This window comes from Ambystoma mexicanum, chromosome 9 (genome assembly GCF_040938575.1).
Source record: "Ambystoma mexicanum isolate Mex_15411 chromosome 9, UKY_AmexF1_1, whole genome shotgun sequence".
Taxonomy (NCBI): Eukaryota; Metazoa; Chordata; class Amphibia; order Caudata; family Ambystomatidae; genus Ambystoma; species Ambystoma mexicanum.
The window spans coordinates 953,855,010-953,882,886 of NC_090931.1; the positions used below are offsets into that span (position 1 = coordinate 953,855,010).

Consider the following 27,877-nt stretch of genomic DNA (forward strand, 5'->3'; position numbering starts at 1 on the left):
ATCTGGTAGCGATTAGGTGAAACCACAACGAAACACATGCATAGCATGTTCCTCCGCAGCAGAGAGCAGGGCTATCTCCCCCCAGACCTCAGGAAAACAATTATCGTGGTCATCCCCAAAGTAGGGAAACCCCCAGAACACTGTGCTTCGTACAGGCAAATTTCATTAATTAATGGGGAAGCCAAAATACTCGCTAGAGGGTATCCAGTTAATATCGCGAAAAAAAAAATGAGAATGACAAAAATGTCAAAAATTTTACTAAAATGTTTTTTTCTAATTGATTATTTTTTAAATTACATGTTTTTTTTGTGTTTCGCGAGTAAAAAAAAAAAGGGTTACAAAAAAAGGGGTTTAGGGGGGATTTAGGGGTGAACCCCCCCCATTTCAAACAAAAAATAACACAAAAAAGACATTCGAAATTGTTTTCGGTAACATTTTTTCGACATTTTTGCATTCGAAATTATGTAATTTAAAATAATAACTATAAACCTCGCTAGAGTTCTGGCCAACGGGCTGCTCGGGTGATCGAATCTCTGGTCTACCCAGACCAATGCGGCTTTATGCCTGACAAATCCACAAGAATGAATCTCTGCAGGGTCCGGGTGGCCTTAGATAGAGCGGCAGAGATCCCAGAACCGCTCGGCCTCCTTGCGGTTGACTTTGAAAAGGCCTTTGACTCGGTAGGATGGGAGGCCCTATGGGACATAATGCAACACATGAGATTTGGGCACTACTATATGTCGTGGACAAAAATTCTATACACCCTCCCCGTAGCATCTGTGCGGGTCAACAGGAAATCATCGAGGACATGCCTGCTGGGTCGCGGGACCAGACAGGGCTGCCCCTTCTCGCCTCTACTATTCCTTCTCGCCATCGAGCCCCTAGCAATCAGACTATGCACAGACAAAAGATGGACGGGGTTCGCCTGGCCCACGGGAGGTGAGGAGCGCGTCTCACTATATGCGGACAATCTCTTGATCTACCTGAGCAAACCAGTAACCTCCTGCCCGACGGTAACCAAGACCCTGGAGGAGTACCAACACTTCATGGGCCTCTGGGTAAATGCACAGAAAATGATATGTTTCCCAGTTCAAGGGGGAGAAGAAGCGAACCTATGCCCAATAATGAATAAATTTGAAAAAGACGTTTCTCACTGGCAAACCCTCCCTCTCTCACTGTTGGGTAGGGCCGCACTATTTAAAATGTTGGCGCTCCTGCGATTTCTATATGTCCTACTAAACGCCCAACTCCCAATCCCGGCTGCCACATTCAGTGACATTGACAAGTCCCCACGCACGTTGTTATGGGGCGGGAAACAAGCCCTGCATTGCCCTCAAAACACTTTGTCGATCGGTGTGGGAGGGAGGCATAGGATTGCCCGACATCCGCATATACTACTGGGCCGCACAAACAGGTGTGGCAAATGACTGGCTACATGGGGATCCAACGCTCCCACACATTCAGATCGAAACAATAGACACTGGCCTTCCAACTCTCTACAAATATTATACGACAACAAAGAAAACCTGAAGGGGGTCCCCAGGATATCACTGACACATTAGCTGGGAGAACAAAACCGACCCTGATCCAGCCCCTATGCCACAATGCACACCTTCCTGAAATCCTGCGAATGGGCCACTTTGATACCTGGGAGAGGAAAGGGATATCTACACTGGCGGACATAATCCACGAGGGCCAACTGAGAGAATGTGATACACTGAATGCAATACATGGACTAAGGCCTATGGACCACTTCAGATATCTCCAACTCACACACGCCATCAACACCCAATTCCAGGACCTCACCGACATACCCGCATGCTCCCCCCCTAGAAACAAACACCCTTCCACACCGAATCTCCTCCAAGGTCACGTCCACGCTCTACCAGGTGATAAACTCCTTCGGTCGGCTCTGGTGAACTCACACACCTCCGAGGGAAATTGGAGCAAGACCTGGGGACATTGGAAACAGAAGAATGGGTGGAGGCAATGATGTCCCCACGCGAGATCGTAATGGATGCAAAAATCAGACTGATACAACTCAGGATCCTGCATAGATCGTACTACGCCAGAACACAAACATCCAGATTGGGGGAAGACAACGATGCAACCTGCCTCCGCTGCAAGAGGGCAGAGGGCACCTTTTACCATATGGTCTGGGAATGTGGGGTATTGCAAGAATTTTGGAGAGTGTGCCTGTCACGCCTCTCCAGAGTGCTGGGAGTCCCAATCCCGCACGACCCCAAACTCATCCTACTGGGAATAGCAGTAGAAACGGACCTCACTAAATACGAAAGGACATTTCTAAGTGTGGCATTGGGGCTGGGAAAGAGACTAACGGCAAGAACCTGGGTCTCTGCGGACAGAATAGGTATCGACCGATGGTACTATGAAATGGACAGGGGCTCCTCCATATATAGACGCATCTACACGGCAAGGGGGTGCCTCCGGATGTTCCTCAAGATATGGGGGAAGTGGTAGGAACATCCGGAGGCACCCCCTTGCCGTGTATAAAATCAGGAACCGAGAAGAGCCTGGTCACGCCCTGCACTGCCACACGACAGAACACGCCTTCCCCCCTCCCCCTTCGAAGGACTTACCATCAACTGTAATGTCAAGTGTTATGCTCTCGCTGTTAACTCACTTTACTGTGATTATAATCTGTATATGTGCTGTTTTCTCTTGTTGAAAATAATTTTAAAAATTAATAATAATAAAGATAAGCGGTAGTCCTGTTTTGCTCTTGTTGTTGTCCTTCTTGTGCCAGTACTTAGTTGGTGCTGATATTTGTTTGTTTTTATTAAAATGAGGATCTGTTGGTCTAGTTGTCTTCTTCTTCATCCCACTACCATATTGATGCAATTTGGGGGTTACTTTAGTGGAATGATAGGAAAAAGGCTGACCAAAGCCTATGAAGGCTTGAGGAATGGAGGGTCCATGGTGAAAGGGAAATGTGGAATAGCATGTCTCACCTAAGGATGCCCTCTCCCCATGCCCCAAGTCTCCTCCAACCAGGTGATGCTCCCTTGCATATCCACCCTCAGGGTCAGGATCCAAAAGCGATGGCCTTTCCCTGGCCACCCGAGAGAAGGATACTGGTGTGAAAGAAGTAAGGACGCCCTCTGGTTCCTTACACCAGACATGGATCCCATGTCTGCTGAGACTAAACACTCAAGCTACACCTCACTGATGAGCCCCAGCAAAGTAGAAACATGTCTGGGGATGCTTGTGGTCTTGTGCAGAAGGGATGTGGCCAAGCAGTTCGGGGTGGACTGCCCCTTTTGGGGTGGGACCCATCCTGATTTGCATATGGTATTTCCCCTTTTGTAATGGCTGGGAAGGTGAAGAACGAGGGTCTGGAGGGTTGCCCAGAGCAATGCCGCAGGTTAAGATTAATTCAAAGTTTTTCAGCTATCACCTCTTTTGTTGTGCTCTGGGAAAGGATTTGTCCATTTCTGGTTTAGGCAGGACCATACATATGTCTTGTCTCATTGCATGTGACAAGATACCTGATGATTGGGCCTCCAGGAACACCTCTGATTAGACCAGGGCAAGTAAGATTGATTAAGCCTCCAAAAGTTCATGGGGTGCCTCATTATTTCAGAGTAATGCTTTTCTTACCCTGGGTATCGTTGCTATATACCCCCACTTATTTACAGCTCTAGACTCCTAGATGACCCCATATGCCTGTTCCCCATCCTTGATATTCTCAAAGAGTTCCCCAATCTTCCCTTTTAGCGAGTTTTGGATTGCCAGATCGCCTAACACCACTGCATTCCTTCTCCAATCCCGGATGGGGGTTCTCTGCTCTCATACAGCCAATACAAAAACACACAGCGAATTCTCTGAAAGAACATTTTCCTAATATCCATGCCCCACTACCAGTGTGCGAGCCACATTATTGGCCAATACCATGTATACATGAAAAATGATCTTTCAAACTAGGGATTAAAATAAATAATCCATCCAAGGGGAATGGCAGACTTGTCCTATAGCTTGCAAATCATATTCCCTCAGCAAACCCTGAAGCATCCATGCCCCAAGTGAACGAGCCACAGTTGCCGGGCCCATTCTCCAGTTCCTGCAAAAAGAGGGAGAGCATTACTTAAGAGTCTGGCTCTGTCCCCCTCAGGCAGCTGTTCCCTTCTCCAGCCCATATTTGGCCAAATGCTTCCATGTCCTCATGGAAGCCCCGCTATACCCGCTCCACCTCACGTCCAAGCCAGTCACCTGAGAGCCAACCCATAGAGAGTAGGAGGCATAAGGTTAAACACAGAGCACCGGCTTCCTGCCTCCACCCGAGGCAACAGTGCCATGTATACACTCAAGCCTGGTGTGCATAGAGGTCCAGTGTGTTAATTATTTCACTTATCTGCCTCTTGCTGGAGAGCTTCTGATCTTGTCTGGGGCTAGGAATCTGCGGTCTCCAGTGTGTTTCACCACTGATGCTCACCAATGGGTTCCATATTAGGGTGGTATTTTTAAATGCACAATTCAGTTCTTAGAAATTAACATTCAGCCAATTTTGTCTCATTTATTCTACTTTGCCTTCTGCACAGTATATCGCCTGCTAAATTAAAGTTTGTATCAGGATTAAAGATTGATTAGTTTACTGCAGACTAGTGCCAAGGGGATTCTCATCCTACTGCTTCGGATGCTGGCGACGTCCCCAGTATCTTTATTCAATACAGGGGAGAGTAAAATCATCTGAAAGACAGTTCATATGCTGCCATGTCTGTTCAAAAGGGTCATGATTTTCTGATAAAAAAGAAAGGCAGAGAATTTCAGCGATCCAGGAAAACTGGAATTGAGCCAACTATGGCCAATGGGGTTTTAATTCATTTAAGAGGTTACAACTTTATTTGGATGGACAAGACACCTTTTCTTTTCAATCAGAGACGAGATCTGGTTAATTATTGCAGCTCATACTGTCCATTTGGAGCCTGTCCTTAGGGTATTGTCCGCCAACCCGCACACACATACATACTCCAATATCGGATACAAACATGTGCACAGAGGGATGCGCATGCATGCATGTCCACACAGACACACGCACAGCCGCTCAGACAACCCATTGCATTCAATCATGAATACATACACAGGCATTTCTTTTGTATTACTTACCTGCCAACACATAAGTTGACATGAAACTATTTCTCACTGCAGAACACGTCAATGTGAGTTATTTAGGCATGCAGCATCTGTGATGCAGGAGATGTGGTGCTCTATGTTCAGTTACCCAAATCACACAGGTCCTTTGCCTGGAAGGATGACTTGGGACTGAATGTATCAGTTGGTATTGATGGGATGGAACTAAATGTTACTTTAGGCAGAGTGTATGCAAATGCATTCAATATTTGCTCACAATGTGGTATTCTTGCTGAATTATCTCCATGCAATTAATATGACAAGTGACTTTAGAGCCTGACTAGTAGCATACAATTTGAAATGTTGTGCACCGATAGTTGCATCATTTATAGATTGTAAACATGTGACTTGGTGCAATAGATGGAGGAAATGGGATTCTCATGCATTAGGTAAAATACCTTTGCCACCCTGGGAAATGCCCATTATAATTAACAGAGAGCTGCACTTGACAATGGTGGTGGTTTGGTGTAAAATATGCTTACGTACTTTACTTTCTTTGTATTTGAGTTTTTTAACCGGTTTCTGCTAGAAAGCAAAGTGATGTGGACTACATGGGGAATTGGTCTAAGCTTTTCTCATGCTGACATTCCGTTTGGTCTATATACTTGAGGGCAAGAGTGTCCGATGCCCTGCCAGTCAACTTCCTCGTTTAGCCCAAAAATAGAGCTTTTGAAGAAGGGAAGCTTCAGTTTTTCTCCACTATTACTGACACCAAATCCTACAGAGACAATTTGTCGCATACTGTTTATATCATGGTTCCATGCCACAAACTATGCAACCAAAGGGGAAGTAAGCTTTCTATTCGAGACGCAAATGCATTTCTCACACTTTCCGGTTATTGTGTAAATTACTTCTGTGGAATTACAATTGGTGAATGTATTTTGCAATCAAGTCCTTAAATTCATTTCCAATTCAGTGGTCCATTGTGCTATGCATGCTCCACAAGGAGAATGTACTCTGACTGGTTCTGGTCACCCGAGATTTGTCTCCTGCAGTTCCCTAGATAAACCAGTACTCTTATGAACCAAATGTTCTCCAAGGTTTGTTATCTTTTTAAAACATTTTTAAAAACCTGCACTTATGCTTTAGTATTGTAATTTTCACTCACATTCACTATCACTTAATTTTTTTAAATGATTTTCCTGATCTTAATAGACAGATACATCTATGCGGTAATAGGAGATATATTGAAAATAGCCTGCGGCAGAGGATTTGATGCTAGACCGTGCTAAAAATGGAAACTAAAATTGTACTGTCTCGGGTGTTCTCGGGGGTGCTCGTACTGGAATGTTGCATATTATCGTTTGAATTTATATTAAGCCTTTGCAAACTAATAGCATGCAAGGTAATTGCGTGAAACAAGTCAGCTTTTTGTGTTTCCCATCCAAAATTGGCGGAGTTGCTTTTTTATGAAGCAGCATTTAATTCAGATGCCAAATAAACAAGAGAATTTCTGACATCATTTTGTTGGCTCCCAGCAAGTTATTAATTTGGACAGACTTGGAATAATTTGAGTGGAAAAAATGAATGTAATATATTCAGTATCCCAGGGTATGTACCTGCAAGGTTGTACAATATAATATGATGTATATCTAAATATATATTTTCTGAGTTTTGTAAATCTGCTTAGGTTCACATGCTTTGCAGAGGCCACCATCTAGTCACTGGTGCAGAGTGTTACCTCTAGTTTGATTTTTAATTCGGAAAGGGACGTCGAAAGGGGGTTTCCTGTCAAACTATACCTATCCTACGTTTACAGGCACCGATGATCCTTCATAAGTCGACATCCTCAGATTGTGTTTTTTTCTTCCACCATTAGGTTGGACGCAAAAACGCATAGTACTATTTAATTGAGCTTGCCACAGCCGAGTTTTGTCTAAATATTTTAAGGCCCTAGAAAAGTTATTCCCGCCAGCATCGAGTCAAGAGGCAAAACTGAAATGATGCGTTGTTGGACCTCTACAGCACCACGCTAAAAGGCTCACAGTAGGGAGAGTGGGATGGTTATGAGTTTGAATATTTCCACGTGGCATTATACAAGGTGTACATTAGTTTTCAAAAATTGATTAGCAGATTTTGCTAATTAAAATGTTTTTGATTTAGCAGATGAACTAATTTGATTAGCAATTTTGTACTAATATTGAATGTCACCAGAATTAGTTGTACCACAAGATATAGAATTAGCAAGAATGCAGAAATGATTTCTGTGTGACTCTGAAGTATAACATCAGTGCAATATCTGTAAAATGTAAAGGTTCGCTGCATGAATGTGGCCAAACAAATAAAGCTCTAAAAGCATTTTTCAGTTCAAGGATGTGTGGCTGGGTCATGCAGTCAGTGTTGCAGCACAGTGTTGCGTCCTTCATATTATTAACAAGGCGTCAATTAAAGACTTAGTGTGTGCATGCAATTTTTATTTTATTAGGTGTGGCGGGCATAAGGTATAACTGGCACGTTACCAGATATGGGGTGCGTAAGTGGTCAGAGAAGGCATGAATTCTCAAAAAGGATGAACTTGAAAAGGCAAGAAGGCATTAAATGGTTTGGAGGCATTAAGAGACAGGACATTAAATAGAATGCAGCCATGGAGACAAAGGAGGTTTGGCAAGCATTGGAATAGTGTCTTAAAGGTATTCAAAGGGTATGATGCTTGTCTGGCAAAAGGAATGCAGTAACGTAATGGGTCATTGAAGGCGGAATAAAATAATAAAATATAGTGAGAGAATAACATGGAGACCAATATCATTTGTTTGCTCAAATTAGAGGGAGGTTAATGCAGAAATGTCATGTTTAATTAGGAGTGATAGGATTTCTGCCAAACTCGTAATAGTAATTAAAAGGACATATAACCAGAAAACCCCCTATTCCCATGCCTAGAAATCGTGCAGACTGGAACTCTGTTCTCTCCAAAGGTATCTTAAAAAATGTCTTTGGTGAGAGCAGTTAGCCATGTCTAGTCTCGCTGCTAAGAGGAAATTAATGCCTACTCATACCTAGCACTTGGGTAGTTACCTCCACAGTTCCATATCTGGTCCTGCAACCTGGCGTCCTTAATGTGCTCTTATTCTCAGAATCTGTAGGTTTGTCGCTCACACTTTCCTTCCCACTAGCCCACTCCTCACCTGATGATTCTGTGTGGGTCTTTACGGATTCGTCTGATGAGCTTTCCGGCTTTTCCCTCCAGGCTGTCTTTGTCATTGTTTTGAAGATCTTATTCTTCTGTTTGACGAAATAGGAGCGAGCTCCCCCGGAGGCCACCTTGCCTATAAGCAATTAACCCGGCAGCGGGGAACTCCGGGGAGCCCACCCCAAACCAGGGAAAAGCCTTGCCGAAAAACCCTGGAAGATTGTGTAGCTGTAGCTGGCAGGAAGTTGTTGGTGTGTGTCCGTACTTCAATAACCAGCATGCACTGGTAAGTGTTCTTTGTGAATAGGTATAACGGTCCAGTGCGGAACAGCACAAACAGCACAGTACTCCAAAGAACTTGGACAACGAAGAGTTCCCAGCAAAAAGGCGTCCGATGGCAGATAAGACGCTGAAGCAGGTGTGAGTATTAGAAGGCAGCGCAGAGCGCGTAAAGCAGCGGAAGCAGATAACAGACAGGAAAGCGGAACATACGGGAGTAGGAAACCTCGAACAGCGGTAACGGAAAGGCACGGGCAGACTAACAGGTAAGGAAGGCACAGGAAACACAGAGTAACCACTGGAGGCAGAGCACAAGCGAGGTGTGCTCACGTCGGCAGCAAGAAAGTTGCAACGCACAGGTGTTCTCCATTTTCCGGTACTTGTAGGCAGTACAACAGAAAGACTAGACCGCACCTTGCAGTTACTCGGAGTCTAGTCCTTCTTCCATATCGCCCATCTGCTCCATACTTTCCAAGGGCGATATATGACCGTATGACCCCTTCTCAGCGGTCCTCCTCCCGGTTTACCCGGGTGTAGTCGATGAAACCTTCCGATGAGTCGGGCTACAGAGATGTGACTGACCGGTTCCCATGAACTTTCTGATCTTGGGTATCCTTTCCATAATACTAGATACTGTAAGGTGCCTTTCTTGTATCTTGAATCCAATAATCTGGATACTTCATACTCCTTCTATGTTTCAATGGGTAGGTTACCGGTTCCTCTCTTCCTTCTTTTTCGAGGATCTTCCACATATTCCTTTAGTAAAGAGGTGTGAAACACTGGATGTATCCTTTGGAGTTTTGCAGGAAGAGCCAATCGAAAGGCAACTGGATTGATCTTGGCAGTAATCTTGAAAGGTCCGATAAAACGGGGAGAAAACTTTCCTTGATGTACCCATCTGGGCAAAAACTTGGTAGATAACCATACCTTGGTACCAATGTCCCATTGTGGATTGGGTCTTCGCTTAAGATCAGCCCACTTCTTGTTCTCTATACGGGAGGTTTCAAGATTAGACTTGGTGCTTTTGTGAAGAGACTGAAGGGTGTCCAAAAGATGGTCCACAGAGGGAATGTTAGTAGACACTGGACCAAACAGAGGAATGTGTCTGGGATGAACACCGTAGGTACAGAAAAAAGGACTCGTGCCTGTCGATGAATGTCTTGTATTATTATAAGAGAATTCTGCCATGGGAAGTAGATGAAACCAATCATTTTGCTCCTGATTACAAAAGCACCTAATGTATTGTTCCAATGTTCCATTAAGACGTTCAGTCTGCCCATTGCTCTCAGGGTGGAATCCTGATGACAGTGATCTTTTTATACCCAGGGTCTTGCACAAGGCAGTCCAAAACTTCGAAGTGAATTGTGAGCCTCTATCCGAGACTATGGATTGCGGAAGACCATGTAACCTAACCACGTCTTTCAGAAACACCTCCGCAGTGATACTTGCTGTCGGTAGACCTTTCAATGGTGAAAAATGCGCTAGTTTACTGAATGAATCCACAGTGACCATTATGGCCGTAAGTCCATTGGAAAATGGAAGGTCTACAATAAAGTCTGTGGAAATGTGTTGCCACGGCCCATCTGGTAGAACGTCCTGTTGAAGTAAGCCTAATGGCTTACAATAAGCATATTTATTCTGAGCACATATGGGACAAGTTGCCACATATTCTTTGATGTCTTTTTTCATGGTAGGCCACCAAAACTGTCTAGACACCAATTCCATGGTGGCAAGTCGACCCTTGTGTCCTGCTGATGGGATGTCGTGACACCAAGCCATGGCCTGTTCTTGTAGATCCTGAGTGGGTAAGAATAAAGCATTTTTCATAAACGCCAGATTTCCTTTTTTGGGTCATTCCATAGTCTATCTTTCTGTTATTCTCTTGGGCTTCTTGTACTTGTTGAAGGAACGTGTTAACCACATTGATGAACTTTTTCCCTGCTAGAAGAATTTCTGGACCTTGATATCCTCCACAGTCACTCCCTTGACTGCGGGAAAGGGCATCTGCTAATGAGTTATCCTTTCCTGGTAAATAGGTGATTACAAAATCAAATTGAGAAAAAAAATAGGCCCATCTGGCATGTCTGGAATTTCGGCATTCCATTTTCTGTAACACCTTTAAATTCTGGTGATCTGTACGAACTTGGAAAGGACAAACTGCTCCTTGTAATAAGTGTCTCCACTCCTCGCAGGCCTGTCTTATGGCCAGAAGTTCTCTTTCCAGCACTGAGTAATTTCGTTCACTGGGACTAAGGGTTCTGGAATAATAAGCTATAGGATGTTCCAACCCGTCTTCTTTCTTTTGTAACAAAGCAGCTCCTATCGCTCCTCCTGAAGCATCGGTCTCCACAATAAATGGTAAGGATTGGTCCGGTTGTCTCAGGATAGGTGCTGTCACAAATGCTTCCTTAAGCCTTTGAAATGCCAGATCCGTCTTCTGGTCCCAGAGAAACTTGACTCCCTTTTTAAGGAGATTAGTAATAGGAAGGATGATGTCTGAAAAGTTTGGTATAAACTTGCGATAAAAGTTTGCAAGTCCCAAAAACCTTTGTATATCCTTAAATGAATTGGGTGTGGACCACTGTGTTATAGCTTGAGTTTTGGCTGGATCCATCTGTACCCGATCTTCGGAGAGGATGAATCCTAAGTAGGGTACTGTAGTAACTTCAAAAACACATTTTTCAGGTTTGGCCAATAGACTATTGTGTCTTAATCTGTGGAGAACTTCTTTGACGTGTTGACGATGTTCGGTCAGAGTGTTTGAGAATATGAGAATGTCGTCCAAATAAACCACAACAGAGGAATACAACATGTCTGCAAATATCTTGTCCATGAAGCGTTGAAACTGGGACGGTGCATTTACCAAACCAAAGGGCATAACCCTGTACTCGTAGTGTCCCAGGGGAGTCCTGAAAGCTGTCTTCCATTCGTCCCCTTCACGAATAGGAAGTAGGTGATAAGCTCCTCGAAGATCTAATTTGGTAAAGAGATGTGCTCCTTGGACTGCCTCAATAATGTCTTTCATTAAGGGCATAGGATACCTGTCTCGTATAGTCAGACTGTTCAATCCCCGGTAATCTATGCAGGGTCTTAGTTCTGTGGTTCCTTTTTTAGAGATAAAAAAAGAGATGCCCCTGCTGACGATGAGGATTCCCGTATGAGGCCATTTTGTAGGTTGATTGACAGGTATTCCCTCAATGCCTCCTTTTCAGGTAAAGATAAAGGGAACATCCTTCCAAAGGGTACTTCAGCCTCCGGAATTAGTTCGATCTTGCAGTCTTCTTTTCGATGAGGAGGAAGATTCCTCGGCTGGGTGTCTAAGAACACGTCCTCATATTCCAGGTACTGGATGGGAATTGCATTGACACTGAGGACGGTATCTTGTATTGTTGGAAGCACACAGGACAAAGCGGGTTCATTAGTCAAACACTGTTGAGCACAATACGTGGATCTGAACTCTACTGTGTTAAGTTGCCAGTCGATTGCCGGGTTGTGTTTTCTGAGCCATGGTATGCCTAATATGACTGGAAAATGAGCTGCTCGAATGAGATCGAAAGATAGGTACTCAGAATGATTTGACACTCTGACCCGTAATTCCTGTGTTTCCTGACAAATGGGTCCGGAAGTCAAAGGTGTGCCATCCACGCCTTCTACTGGAATCAGTTTGATCTTAGGACGTCGAGGCAGGTGGTGTTCATTAGCCCACTTATCATCTACGAAGTTACCAGCAGCTCCACAGTCCAGCATAGCTAAACATTCAATAGGTTTAGTAGAGTGCCAGTCTAACGTAATCTTAACCACCATCAGTGCGTTATTGCTGATCAAAGCTGGCTGAGCATTAGCACAGGGATGCATAGATGTCTCCCCTTCCTTATCCCTGTTCAAGGTTGGGGTCTTTCTTTTCCCTGCTTTCTGGGAGGGACTTCTGGGCAATTTCGCAACAAATGTGTGTTGGACCCACAATACATGCAAAGTCCAAGATCCTTGCGTCTCTTCCGTTCGTTGGCTGTAAGTGGTCCTCTCGCAGTTCCTATCTGCATTGGTTCTTCGTGTTGAACCCTTTCAGGTACTGAGGGTAGGCTAGTGAAAGGTACTAAAGACCGGGGCTTCCTCTTCTCAGCTTTCCTTTCCGACATGCGGAATTCTTTCTGTAATACCAATGACACGAGTTCCTGAAATGAAGCAGGTCTGGCTACTCTGGCCAGTTCGTCCTTTATGTCTTCATGCAGACCCCGACGGAAAATTGCCTGCTGTGCCGTTTCTGGCCAACCTGCTTCACTTGCCACCTTCTGAAAACAGGTAACATATGTCTGTATGTCTGAGTTTCCTTGACGTATGTCTAATAGGTTTTCAAAGGTGGAGAATAAGACTTCAGGCCTCTCGAATCTTTCTTTGAAACGTGTTACAAAGGCACCATAGTTATTTAACGCTGGGTCTGAGTTTGTCACTAGTGGGGTGGCCCAGGCTTGGGCATTACCAGCTAAGTTCGAAATTAGAAAACCCACTTTTGTTCGATCCAACTCGTATGTCTTGGGCCGAAAAGTATAGTGTATTGTGCAGGCATCCAGAAACTCCTTCAATTTCCTGGGGTTTCCCTCATATTTACCGCAAGGTAGGGATAAAGGAGGTAGTTCTCCTCTGTAATCATCTCTCTGTTGCCTCAATGCGGCATTATCAGTTTTTTAGGGTTTGTACTTCAACCCTCAGAGCTTGTATGGCGTTAACCATCTCCTGATACTGTTCAAGACTAGCCATCTTTTCTAGGCGTTGCAATCTCTCAGAATCTGTAGGTTTGTCGCTCACACTTTCCTTCCCACTAGCCCACTCCTCACCTGATGATTCTGTGTGGGTCTTTACGGATTCGTCTGATGAGCTTTCCGGCTTTTCCCTCCAGGCTGTCTTTGTCGTTGTCTTGAAGATCTTATTCTTCCGTTTGACGAAATAGGAGCGAGCTCCCCCGGAGGCCACCTTGCCTATAAGCAATTAACCCGGCAGCGGGGAACTCCGGGGAGCCCACCCCAAACCAGGGAAAAGCCTTGCCGAAAAACCCTGGAAGATTGTGTAGCTGTAGCTGGCAGGAAGTTGTTGGTGTGTGTCCGTACTTCAATAACCAGCATGCACTGGTAAGTGTTCTTTGTGAATAGGTATAACGGTCCAGTGCGGAACAGCACAAACAGCACAGTACTCCAAAGAACTTGGACAACGAAGAGTTCCCAGCAAAAAGGCGTCCGATGGCAGATAAGACGCTGAAGCAGGTGTGAGTATTAGAAGGCAGCGCAGAGCGCGTAAAGCAGCGGAAGCAGATAACAGACAGGAAAGCGGAACATACGGGAGTAGGAAACCGCGAACAGCGGTAACGGAAAGACACGGGCAGACTAACAGGTAAGGAAGGCACAGGAAACACAGAGTAACCACTGGAGGCAGAGCACAAGCGAGGTGTGCTCACGTCGGCAGCAAGAAAGTTGCAACACACAGGTGTTCTCCATTTTCCGGTACTTGTAGGCAGTACAACAGAAAGACTAGACCGCACCTTGCAGTTACTCGGAGTCTAGTCCTTCTTCCATATCGCCCATCTGCTCCATACTTTCCAAGGGCGATATATGACACTTATTTAATGACCTGTGAAAATCACTAGTGTATGCATTGTTACCAATGGCATCGCTAGGGGGGTAGTGCCCCACCCCCCTCTGAAATTCTGTGCCCCCTCTTGTGCCCCCCTTCCTAAGGTGAGCAGTGACCATGTTCCCTGTTCGTGGTGTTATTTGTGACACTCACTGAGGCCAATGTCTGCCTATCACATGGCAATACTCCTTTTGTCTCAAAGCTAGTAGTGATCGAGCAGCTTGCAGCCCCTCCCATCAGACTGTAGCCACAAAACTGCTTATGATGGCCAATAGTCACTGAATAGTTTTGTGTCTGCATTCTGATGGGGAGGGGAGGTGCAGTGGGGTGTGGGTAGTTCTGGTGTGCACAAAAGCCCATCTACAGGAGTGCTTGTGACGTCACACATTCATAGGCGGCCCCCTACTTTTGTCTGTGCCCCCCCTACTTTTTTCTTTGGCCCCCTCTGTGCCCCTCCTAAATTTGATTCCTGGCGACGACACTGAGTGTTACCCAGTCTAAACAAAATAATAAAGCAGCCTGCTGCTCATAGAAGGCCTCTTCTACGAGCAGCACACTGCGTTATTACGGCGGGTGCTGGGTGTAAGTGACTAATTATAATATGTCTCCCACCCGTTCGGGCAAAAGGTCTTCTGCTATCAGCAGGCTGCGTTATTATGGCGGGTGCTGGTGTTAGCAAGTGGCTGAGAATAATATTTCTCCCGGCCAACGGGCGGCAGAAATATTATCAGCCACTTACACCCAGCACCCAACATTCCAAATCAGAAGGGCCCAGCTCCCCCACCCAAACCTCCCTAGCACTCAGTGACTCCCTCGGCCTCCTTACCTCTACAAAGTTGAAGCCAGAGTGTGAGAGTGGGGCAGAGATTCTCCTCTCACATCGGGATGACACCGCATCCGGGCTGGGCTCATAACATTGATACAATGTTTTGAGCCCAGCCCAGGTGCTTCTGCCTCACCTGCAGTGGACTCTGTGCACAGAGGCAGGCAGAATAAAGGCACAATCTTTTTTTGTTGTGGAAATCATATTGCAGGAACTGCGACATGATTGTTAAATTATTATTATTATTATTATTAAAATATACAGCCAACCAGCTTTATTATATCGCAAATAGCGATGCAACACTGCTTATTTTATGCTTTGTTATAAGAGAATGCCTCTAAATCTGCATACCTTAAAATGTAACAGGTTGCTCGATTGTTTTGTCTTGCATGGAGAATTCCCCTTTTATGTTTTGCCCATCCTTTAGCACAAATATATATTGGAAGAACACACCATGTGTGCAGTAGTTGCCTTCCAAGGGATCACAATGAGTCTCGGTGTTGAACGTGTCGGATTTTCAAAGCAAGGAAATTGAAAGAACGTCAAACATCACTCTGGAAGCATATGCCATTCTGCCAGAAAATTCTTAGGGCGAGGCTTCCACTACTGCAGCAGATTTCAAGGCTGAACAACCGAGAATTGGTTTCCAGAGTGCTACCAGGGAGCATTACTCAGAGGGAACATGAGGTGTTTATTTGCAGCCATCCCCCATCTATGTAAAGCACCTGCCAAGTAGTGCTGGGGAGATTCCATCGGAGAAAGAAAGTACAACAACAGGCACACTAGGTTGCAAGTTAGACACATCTGCTGCATGTAAGATGAGAATCGCAGATGCCACTGCTTTCTTAGCAAGGTATAATAGAGCCTGAAGAGGGATGGGGAATGCTACCCCTCCCCCTTCCACGAAATTCATGACGCGAAAGAAAGCCAGGAAACACTGCGATCACCCATTCTATTTTGGAAAGATTCCCAATGGACCCATGGTAGACAAGTATGTCGAGAGGTAGCCCCTCAGCCAGCCATACAGACCCAGAGATGTCCAGATATATTCCTGTGTGGATGAAAAGCCGCAGGGCATGATCAAAGACACCTACATTGACAGTCTCGATTAAAGCGCCAAGAAACCATTTTAGTGACGTTGTTAGGGACACCATGACATAGTAGCGTTCGACATGAAGCACACGTGCCATCCGCTCATCGGGACATAAACATGCACTCGAACATATGAAGAACACGAGCGTAAAGTTCTATAGTTCGAGAACAGATATATATATATATATACATACTGTCATTGCTTTTATTATTTTGACACTAGCCAATACAGCAACGCAGAAACCGCAAGAAGCAAGAGATCCTGAGCACAGCTTGCAGATGCTTACATGCAAATAACCCTATGGAACTGCAGGAGCACCCTTGGGACCTGACAGAACGAAGTGTGACTAACCTATGGAGAATGTAGTATAGCATGGACACTGTAGAAACCGCATTACCATGGTTCAGGAAAATTACAGTGGCCCACAGGCCTCTCAGCAAGAGCCGAGCTCAGCTGGAATCGGGCTGGACAGAGAACAAGACGTGTGGGACAGGACCCGCTGCCAAGGCCACAAGATACGGATAACATTCCAATCTCTAAACAACAAAGGCACCAGCTGTAGTAAATACGAATAGAATCCTCATAATTCAGAGCTGCACAGCTCAAATTCGTGGTCTCTGGACACGTGACCCGGCCGAAGCAGACAATGGACAGTGACCAGCGGTGGGAAAAAGAGGCGGTCTCAGGCTACCAGACAGAAGACTGCAACAAATATGCTACAATATGAGACAGGTTTTGTACCGAGCAAAAGAGCACTCTCATAGACTAAGCTGGTACACACATGTTACAATGCAGACCACATAGTCATTCTTATCTTGAATCGGTAAACCAAGATCTGAGAATCTTTGCAGATACCAGGCCTGGGAGCATCCGCTCTAGCCAACCACAGTTCAGTATCCTAGGGGTGGGTAGCAATGGACAGGAACCAATGGTAAAACCCCCACACTGCAACATTGTTATAGATAGCAACTTGGGGATGGACCAGGCCAGCCACCTGACATGCAAGGGCCAGTAGAATAACACGTATAGTTTCCACTCTAGGTGGTAAATGACTCAATACCCAATCCAGTGGTCCGAATTTTTTTAGAGAAGGACTCAGGCTGTGACATCACTCTGACGTAATTAGGGTACAAAACCGGCCTGCGAGTTGTGGAAGAGCGAGATGTGCTGGGATATTTCCTGTTCCGGTGCTGATCCCTGTTGGTTTTTGTTGTAATAAACCACAGTTAGAATTTGCCATTGACCGAGTCCTGCGTTTGTCCTGGGGAAGGTATTGGGCCTTCCGAGAGTCCGCAAACCACTAGTGGCTCTCTGGCATACATGGGAGTATGTCCCCACCAAGCCAAGTTGGACGATGGTGACAGATTCATTAAAGAAGTCCCACTGGTACTAAAAACTACAATGGCAAAGGTGATTTAAAAAAAAAAGTAAGCAGTTGGCAAATCCTGCAACTAAAAGTTCACTCGACTCAGGCAAAACAGCCGACCGATTAGTCGCATGCGACACAGTAATAAAGACTTGCATGGTTGCGAGGGACAGGTTTTAAACCTGAGACGCAGCAAAGCCTTCTGAAAAAAACAGTAGAAGACTATTGCCTTTTTGGTAAGGCTGTAGATCAGGCACTAGAGAAGGCAAAGAAAGAGCAGATGTTTAAAATCCTGGGGAAAATTACAGGCAGAATCTATCAACATAGATGATCCCCTGCCAATTAGAGTTCTTTTCAAGGCCGTCCCTTCAGTTACAATTCAGGTCAATGAAGCTGCTACACCTACCCGTCTGGTGATATGTGATTCCCCAGCTAAGCATTCATAGAGCTGCACCAGATCATGCAGTCGAGGCCAGGGCCCTACAAGGTCAGTCGAGGCTGCAAAACAATGACTCCACTTGGTAGTTAGGGGAGCAAATGACCGCCTATGCCCACGCATGGGATGGGATTACATTGGACAAGCAGTCAGGGATGGTTACTGCATGGAGCTGTTATTCAAACCACAGAATCTTCCACCAAAAAACTAAAGAATGCCACGCAAACATCTGGTTTTGCTCCAAGAAGAAACACTCCTCTTGGATAGAGCAATCAAACAAGTACCTAAAACACAGGAAAACAAAGGTGTTTACTCTCTGTGCTTCCCAGTTCCCAAAACAAAAGACAAGACAAAGTGGCAATTGGACCTATGACCATCAAACAAATATGTCAAATCACAAACATTCAGAATGACTACCCTTGGATGGTCATCCCACTGCTAAACAGGGAAGATGACATGTCAACCTTGCATATCAAAGATGCATACAAGGGATGTGCGTTTTAGGAGGCACTTTTCTGCGCTCTCCCCTGTTACCAGCCAGTCATACAGATAAAGGTTCTCTGGAATGCCCTTGCATCGCAGATGTGCGGCAAGTACTTTTGTAAATACAAAAGATGCTGAGGCAATTCCAAAAGGGAGAACCTTGAATTGGAAATGTTTGTCTATTTTGAAACAAAGCTATTTTCAATGACTTGGAAACATTGATTCATTGAAAATACCGTGTTTCAAAATAGACAAACATTTCCAATTCTCTTTTGGGTGTTACTCCCCCTTGGTTTACTCTCCTGCAAAGTGGGTAACTGTCTTTGATTTTGTTTTTGGGTCTCAGGCCCTCTCTTAAGCTTCCCCAGACCTCGAAATACTTCTGGTAAATCAACGTACCTGCTCTCTCCTTCTTGAACAGTACCAGTGTTTCCCCAGTCACTGTGTTGCTCGCTGAGGCTCCAACAGCTTTTTGGAACAAGGCAGATTCTGCAGCGCTTCGGGCAGCACTTTTCCTCTCCCGGCTGCACGTCCTGCGCTGCAAGTGGTTCACCGCAGTAGCCTCAAGGTAATTACCTGCACCAACGCACTTAGTCCTTCGAGCTTTGACATTCGTTGGCCTTTCCTCTACTTCACTCCATGGCTTCCCATTCGGCTTCACTCTGCCCACTTTGTGCAGGCAACCCGCTGTGCCCTCTCAGAGCCTGTTCTCTCGTTGCTCATTCTTGGGAGGCTTGCCTTGCTCAGGCTTCTCTCTCTTTGCTGTTTGAGAGCGGAGTTTCTTTTACACTCTTGCGCCGGCCAGCTGCCACCATTTTGGAAATTGACATCTCAGAATAAACTAGACATCTCACTTCATTGCTTTGAAGTGTTCTTCCTCGCCCCAGTACTACCTTTCCCCCTGAAGCGGGATGCTTAAAGTCTTTGTATATTTGATGTTTGTCAAGGGTATTAAGATGGTAAACCTTACAACAGAGTATATTAGTTCTCGGTACAACGGGGGAGGGGAGACTATGTATTGGAGAAGGTGCTGGGGGTTATCAAGGTGGATGAATGCCCCATTCCCTGAGAATAATCCTCCCTCGATGCAGCACCCCAGGGGGATTATTGTACTGTGGACGCCACGTCCTGACCACATGGGAAAAGTCTCGCCCTAAGGAAGAAGGGACGACATATTCACATTCGTCACACGAGCTTAAGCATAGACCTAGAAAAGGAACATGAGTGGGACTACACACCAAGGTACTCAACAGATTTTGAAGACATGGGAGCAGCCAACAGTAGACCTGTTCGCAATAGCAGAAACTGCAAAATACCAGCGCCTCACTTCCAGGTACTCGGAACACGGGTCCACATGCAATGCACTATGAATGAGCAGGTCCAGAATATTTGTGTATGCTTTTCCTGCCGCTCCACTGCTGCGCAAGGTGATCCACAAACTTCACTAGGAACACCTAACATTCATTCTCATTGCATCAATGTGGGCGATGCAGCCATGGTAATCACACCTGTTGAACATATTGGTGTATCCTCCTATAAAATTAACATCCACCTGCTGCCTGTTGTTGTTATAACAACCTGAAATGCTTAGTTGTCTGGTGTACTCACACAAATCATTTCTTGCACAACAACAGATATTGTTACACACCTGCTTCACTTACTTGATTCAGAGTTTGTCTACATTTCATTAAAAGTGCATTTAGCAGCATTGGCAGCGTACATATCATTACAACACAAAATATTGTGGAGGAAAGTACCTGTAGGTAAAACGATCATGGAGTAAAGCGTATTTCCTCGCAAGTGGCACATCCACCTCTGGGGTGGGATCTAAATACAGTGCTCCGCAAAATAATGGTTCCAGGTTTCAAGCTAAAGAATAAAGCATGCTTAAAAGAATTAACGCATGAAGTTGCTTTCCTTATTGCAGTCACATCAATGAGGAGAATAAGTGAACTATAGGCTCTCTCAAGCTAAGAACATTTTGTCGCTATACAAAATCCTAAAACTAATGTTAATATCACAAACCCTGGTTCTCCTCTAAATACATTACCAGGTGATCCTCTTTCTGTGGCTTGCATCTGTTTACAATGAAATGCACCCACCCATACTCTCCATTTGGGAGCAAAGGCTTGGCACACAATATATATACTCATGCAGTATACATACCAATCATACCAGAAACCAAACGATCAGATGTTGATGTGTGGTACCTGCACACATAATGGGGATAGTGGCACAGGGACACCCCTGTTGACGCCCTTTTTTCAAATTCGAAAACAAAAACAAGATGTAGCAACCCCTAGATCTTTGCCTATGCAAAGTATGTCATTCTAAGTAGATACAAATTCGCAGGAAGACAATTACTGGGTAAGTAATGTTTGTCATAAGAGTGTGGGAGCCCTTCTACGGAGGACAAAAACCGGTCAAATACCCTGTTTCTATTGAGAATGAACATGGGTCAACTACCCTAGTCTATGGAATTTCTTTCACTGTGCTTGGACAGGGACAGCTTCACCTTACTGAGGAGGCCCAACAAGGGCAAAACACATGTCTGGGGTTGCTGTTGATACTCTGGTTCAGAGGACAATTGCCTAGCGGTTCGGTGCTGAATTGCCCCAGACTGATTTGCAAATGGATAGTTCCCCTCTGTGAAAGGTACAATGAGCTAAAGTGAGTTGGAAACCTCCCATAGAACAGGTTATTTGAACTGTGTTTGTTCTAAGTAGACGGGCTCCCGCAATTTTTTTACAATATTGTATAATAATATAAGTTCAGTATTTTCATGTGGCACACTACAGCCATTCATTTGTTGTGTACCTTTATGATTTCATATACATTACTCTGCACTGTTTAGAAAAGAAGTAATTTTGTTTTTGGATTTTTTTGTATTTATCACCATAGTAAATCCAATAGATAAAAAGTGGCTTACGCCACCGTTCCATATGCATGACATAATCCTGCTCATTGGATACTTTATATTTCCTTAGATAGTGTTTTTGAAAATGGAAATTAGCTATTGCAAAATGTACAGACGTCTGCAAAAAAGAGTGCACAAGATCAATTTGGTGCTTTTGAGTGGTAAATTAGCTTTAATTGAAATATGTGTTAGACATGGATCTGTTGCACAAGACTGTGCGGTAAGATAACACCTACAATGACCTTGACTGTCCATTAATCTAAACCATATTGTTTCTTTTTCAGAAATTAAGCCATAGATAACTGTTGTCGGTGCTGTAAATATTGAAGTCTACTCCTGATAAAGGTCAGATTTGTTTTTCCTTTGAATTTTACTACCACTGAAGTGCTGGAACATGTATTTACATTCAAAGTATTTTAAAAAAAAAGTTCAATGACATGATGGGGTAGAGAAATCTATTGAGTGGAAGGCTAGCCAGGAAATGGGACATTTAGGGCATTTTATAGTGTCTGATTTCATGACTGTCTAAGCATTTATTGCAGAATTAGGTTTTACATTTTAAGTTGCATATGTTAAGTGAAACCTAGACCCTATCGGGCAAGGGCTACACAGTTTGTTTTAAGAGTTGAGGTGTTTCAGCAGATAGCAAATACCAAAGCAATGCATTCTGTTCAAGCCCGTGAAAATCACCTTGGGTTGTATCCAAAATCCTACCAGCAATAAATGCAAATCAGTTATTGAGTGTTTTGTGTATAAAGGGCAACAGGTATGTCCGAGCATGTTTGCACCAGCTGACTCTTTTGTGTGAATTCCTGCAGAATGTATCTTTGTAAGTGTATTCTTTTGAATTGTTTTGAAACAAATATGTTGTAATGACTACTCTTGGCCTGAGGAGTTTCCACCCCATTGAAAAGTAATAAAACCTGTCTTTACCTGCAGTCGCAGCCTGAATATTTGATCTACAGTCAAAAACAGACAGCTACATTGCCTAGTTCTCGCCCATGCCAAAGGTGAGGCACTATTGATTGATGGGTCTGTACCAATCATACGCTCCCTTAGTCTTTCCTCAGTGCCTAAATTCATGACATTTGTTTCCCTGGGTGCAATACCAACCACGTTTTGGATATGTAAAGGACCTGTTGAGTCAGTCACTAAATCGATGATGGAGAATGACCTGTTGGATAATGGGTTCTAAATCTGGGTTGCAACAACATGGATGATGTAAGAAACCCAATAAGTGGCTGGTGTCTTGCATCAGTTTTATATAAATGGCAGAGGAAACAAATACAACTACTTTATGGTAATGTACATGGTGACCTACTATGCCCTACTGTGACTTATTGTGACCTACTGTGACCTTTCAAAGGTTACCCAAACAGGATATTGAACACTTCGAAAAGATTCAATACATTTCAGTAATGTGCGTGATTAATTTGGTCAAATTCTTCTTGCATACTGCAGCTTCGAAGTGATTTAGTCTCAATAGCATGCTATGCAACAGTGCTTATGCGCAACTTATAACACAGACAACACGTATTGTGGTCAAGAGTCCTTTGTAATTTTTTAAACAAGAAAACTCCTATTGTTTTGCATTTTTGTCGTTCAAATCTTTACATAAATTGAAAACAAGGAATATTTAGTGAAACCAAGTTCCCAAATGAGAAGTTTGTAACAGTATAGGTCACTTCACCTGATTGTTCCCCCATTTCCTCTTTGGTCAGTTCATTTTAGTAAAGAACACTGTTTTCATTCTTACTTAAAACTCATGTTGCGTTTAATCTTCAGTTGTTGAAGAGTTATTGTGATCTTTCCTTTGATTTCTCAAAGCTTTCAAATATTGATCTAGTTTAAGTACAAAACAAAGGGGGGTCTGGGAATCTCTCTATCAGCACGAACACAGCCCAATCACTTGTTCTTGGGTGGATAACCCCTTGGGGAGACTCTACCAAGTCTTTAGTTCACTGTCCCTTTCACAGAGAAGAAACTTCGCTGCATATCAGTCTTGGTCCTGCTCAGGGGCAGTCTAGCACCGAAATGCTAGGCAATTCTCCTCTGAACAAGAGTACCAACAGCAACCCCATACACGTGTTTCAGCCTTGTTGGGCATCATCAATGAGGTGAAGATGTGCCTCTCTAAGAACAGTGAGCAAGGGGTCCATATCTGGATCACCTTGGTAACTTAGGGTGAGACCCAAAGTTAATTTATGCAAAAGTCTAAGTACAACCTCATTTTTTCTGAAGCATTATGTTAAGGAAATATTTCCTTCAAGCCAACTTTAAGAAATCAAAGGACAGACCATATGATTCTTTAAGAAAGGGCAAGTGCACCTGAAATGCATAGATTAATAACAATACATGACTACATTGCTTTCTGTCGTGGAATTAAATATGTAGGAGAAGGAGAAAGGATTTCCATCTTTATAGTCCAGGTTTGATCTGCTGTTCTGGAATGATTACATTTACCAGTACCCAATCATGCAGCACTTTCCGGATAATGCCTTCAGCCTCCTCCTTACCCAATTTAATGTTTATGGTTAGTGCATTCGAAGACTTATACTCATGCTCGTTCCCTCTCCAACACCTGAGACCATCCTAGTATGGCTTGGTGTGGTGGAGTTTATTTGTCTCACTTCTCTTTTGTCTCCGACACACATTCAGCACACTTCCAACCCATGGCTCCTACACTTCTGCCAATGGGCTATGTATTACCAAATTGCAGAGTTTTCCTTAGTAGGGAGTTAACGTATGAATATCTGGCCTGGTTAGCACCCACAACCAATGAGACTCTTGAGCAAATCTTAAGGCCATTTCACATCCATATCTCAACTTTAAATACATTTGACCAACACATTGTTCTTTTAACAAATCCCTGTAAAGGAAGACTTTAAACGAGGATAGTTTTTGATATGTCACCATTCCTAGATTTCCATGACCAAGACTCCCAATATTCATGCATCCCTGTAACCACAACCACTCCCCCTCCTGTTGATTTTTCATTGCAACTCCAGTCTGTCTTTTTCCCCATCACTACTCCTCCATCACCTCTATCTTTTCCCCTCTTCCGCTTTCATCCCTCAGCCCACGGTCTGGTTTACGCTATAGGTGTGGTCACAGTTCGCTGACACACAGACAAGATTTAAGAGCACTGTAATGGTGACTTGAGCAGAATAAAATCTAGGTAACATCACAAGTAAAGGGTACACGTTTTTAAAATTCCAATTGGAACACATAACTTTATGAAAGTGAAACGATTGTCGGAAGCGGCCATGAGTTCTGAGACTGAGAGCGTTCTACAGTATGCTGCTACTTGACAATCCACCTACAAGCACGTCGAGAGGTCCATTCCTCTAGCCCTGATTTGAGAGCCCAGAGTCTTGAGCAGAGAGTGTAGAGCGCAGAGAGGAGAGGAGCGGAGCAGAGACTATAGCACTGCCACACCGGTATACACCGCTATACACTGGTACACCACTGCGCGGTGAGAGGGGTTGCGGTTCAGTTGGCCATAACAACTGGGAACTAGCCCAGTGCAGAGTGAAGTACTAGCTCGAGCGTGGGGTCTATCTGGAAAGAAGAAGGTAGGCGGGTCGGACTGGATAGCACTGCACGGACTTTGCGCTTGAATTCCATCCAACTTCTTTTCTCTTATAGAAGCACTACCCCCCATCTAATCACCCTTCCGTCCAACCCACATTATTATATTAATAGGTGCAATTTTAAAGGGGATTTAATTGCACTTGGAACTGTGTTGGTATTCGCTGATATCCGGGTGGAGTGGATGTTGCGCTACACCTCCCATGCTACGTCTAAACGTTCATTTCGAAAAGGAGGTTTTGACACACCCTAAACTCACTCCAATTTATTTGGGATAAAGCGGAACAAGCTATTGTTGTTTATTAAAGTTCACACATAATTACTGCCTGGAAGGAATTTAAGTGTTTAAATACCTAAACTTGTCATTAGTGCAAAGCACAGGGTCATTAATAGGTGGTGGGTGGCCTGCACTAGCCATTGTGGTAGAGTTAATGGACATGGTGATAGAGACCTTTAGAAGCTAGCATACTGAGTTCCCTGGGGGCATTATTATTTTGGCAAGTGATTTTAATGTTGACTGTGGTCCAATAATCCAAAGTAAAGAAGGAATGGGCATGAAAAGCCAGATGGAGTCCCAGATTAAGGAATGGAGAGGGGCCTTGGCCGAGTTTGACCTTAGTCCTTCAATTCCTAGACAAGGGGAAAAGTTAACCATCTGGTACAATGATCTGTATAGCAGCCGTATAGATTTTACTTTACCAACACTAAATTAGCTAGATACAACCCAGAGCTTGAAATAAGGCCCATGAAGGCCAGCGACCATGCAATGCTTATGATGTCCTACAATGAGGGCAAATTTAAACCTAGAGACAGATTGGTTTGTAACCCTATGGTGAATCTGCTGTGGAACGGGCTTTGTTGGGCCGTGGGTAGTATTGAAAAATTCAACACCTTACTTGGAAAATGCGGTTTGAAAGAAGCACACATCGTCAATTATTTTAAGGGTAATCCAAGTAAGCTCCAAGCGCCAATCGCTATTGGGACCAATGGAGCCGAGGCACAAACTCATTAAAAAAAAAAACACATTCCCAATTCGGGCCGTTGCTTTGATCGGAAGAAAGTGTTAAATACGGATATCCACAGAATAAATTTGGGTGGCAGATTGACTCGAGGGAGGAAATAGAAATGACGGCCTGGAACAGAGCAAGGTACAAGACCTGGCTGAAGGGGCACAGATTCTCAGTGATTGATGCAGGCTGGAAATTCATACATCGATTAATAAGGATAAATGATTCAAAGAATATTCTAGCACTACTTAAGAGCACAGGGCACAAGTAACCAGGCTAAAGAGATTGTAGGTATATCTGAGGCACAATGGGACCAACACATAGGCAGGGTCTTTGTGGAGGGGGGATGAATCCGATTTCGGTCCAGAATTAAAGTCCATCTGTAATACGCTGACTAGCAGGTGCATAGAAGAGGCGGATCTCATATCCAGCATAGTTCAATCTAACACTTCTGGTGGTACTGGCCTGATGGTTTATGCAACCTGGTGCCAAAAGGGGACCCCTCATTATGGGCTCCTCTTCTTCGACAACTATATCACCAGATTTGTGAAACGGGTTGCATTCCAGGTTGATGGAAGGCTTCAGTCTTTATTCATGTTTTCAAGAAAGGACCACGTAACGTGCCTACTAACTACAGACTTCTGGCAATGTTGGACTGCAGTTATTTGCAAATGTATCGTTGGAGCTTGGTTCCGCTTCGGTTGAGGAAAGAGGCCTGCTAAATTACCAGCAGACGGGCTTTAGGAAGGGTTGTGCGACCACCCACTCTATTTGGACCCTGCTCACACTGATTTCTGACACTTGCGTTATCCAGGGACGACTCTGTATCTCTGTTGGTCTACTCAGCAGCTTTTGATAGTGTAATAAGATCCAAGCTGTGGGAAATGCTTTCTTGCTGGGGTATTGACCCGTCACTTCTATATTTCATCAGTGCCTTGTACATCGAAACTCAGGTTAGAGTGAGACTGTCACAAGAGGGGGACCTGTTGAGGCCTTTTCCTATGAATCAGGGACTGAACCAGGGCTGCCCATTAGCACCCCTGCTGTACACCCTGTACACATCAGAATTGCCCCGGCCTTGAAGACAGCTAGGAACCACCCATCTATCATACGCGGATGATACAGTGATACTGGTTCTCTACACCAATTGGCCACCAGCGCTACTTACATGCTCTCCATTTCTATGCCAATAACATTGGTCTTTGTCCGAATGCGGTCAAGACTAAAATAATGGTTTGCGGGAAAGGAACCCATGCACTCCATCATTTAAATGGTGGCTGGGTGGAGTTAGTTTAGAACAGGTTGGGGAATACTAATATTTGGGTATTTCTATCAGGCCCACTATGCCGCCACTATACCTAGCGAAGGGAACAACACACAAGGCCTGGTTTAAGTGGGTCTCATTGAGAAAAATCATTGATGCGCATTGAGGCCGCTCCATTGATGCAAAAATTATGTTAGGAAATTCCAGTGGGTTAAAAACACTGCAGCAAGGCTCCTTCTTGCCCTTGGCCCCAGGGCACACATCACACCCAACCTCCATGTCCCTAACTGGCTGCCGATTGGGGGACAATCCACCTTCAAGGCTATGTGCATCACCCACCGAGCTGTGCACAACAGAGGTCCAGAATATCTACAACACAAGCTCACACCATACAGGCCCATCAGAAGCCTGAGACCTAGCACAGCTCTCCTCCGTGCCAGCCCAGTCGCTAAATCGAACAAAACAGAAGATCTTCCTTCTCCCTCCAGGCTCCCAACATCTGGAACTCTATTCTTTAGAACATCCACCGCTTAGAGGGTCATCTCGTTTTCTGGAAGGCACTCAAGATCTCGCTCATCACTTTGGCATCTTGTTAAGGATTTCAATCAGGCGACACATTCCTTGGTCTCAGCCTAGGGTATAGCGCTCAATTGATATGCCTTTCTCCTTATTTTATGTGGATTCAATTTGAGATGGAACACTTCTCGTCTCACACCCCCTC

General features: G+C 44.4%; 1 protein-coding gene across 9 annotated transcripts in view; it reads left to right on the top strand.

The window, feature by feature from the left end:
* Positions 1–27,877, top strand: part of WIPF1 (WAS/WASL interacting protein family member 1) — a 906,211-nt gene that overhangs the window by 436,168 nt on the left and 442,166 nt on the right. For 7 of the 9 annotated variants that reach the window (XM_069616147.1, XM_069616152.1, XM_069616150.1 and 4 more), the window contains one exon: positions 21,579–21,639. The gene's annotated coding sequence lies outside the window, so the exon portion shown is untranslated. Of the gene's footprint in view, positions 1–21,578; positions 21,640–22,233; positions 22,305–27,877 lie in introns of all 9 variants that reach the window. The other 2 variants (XM_069616149.1, XM_069616153.1) reach the window with 1 other exon arrangement.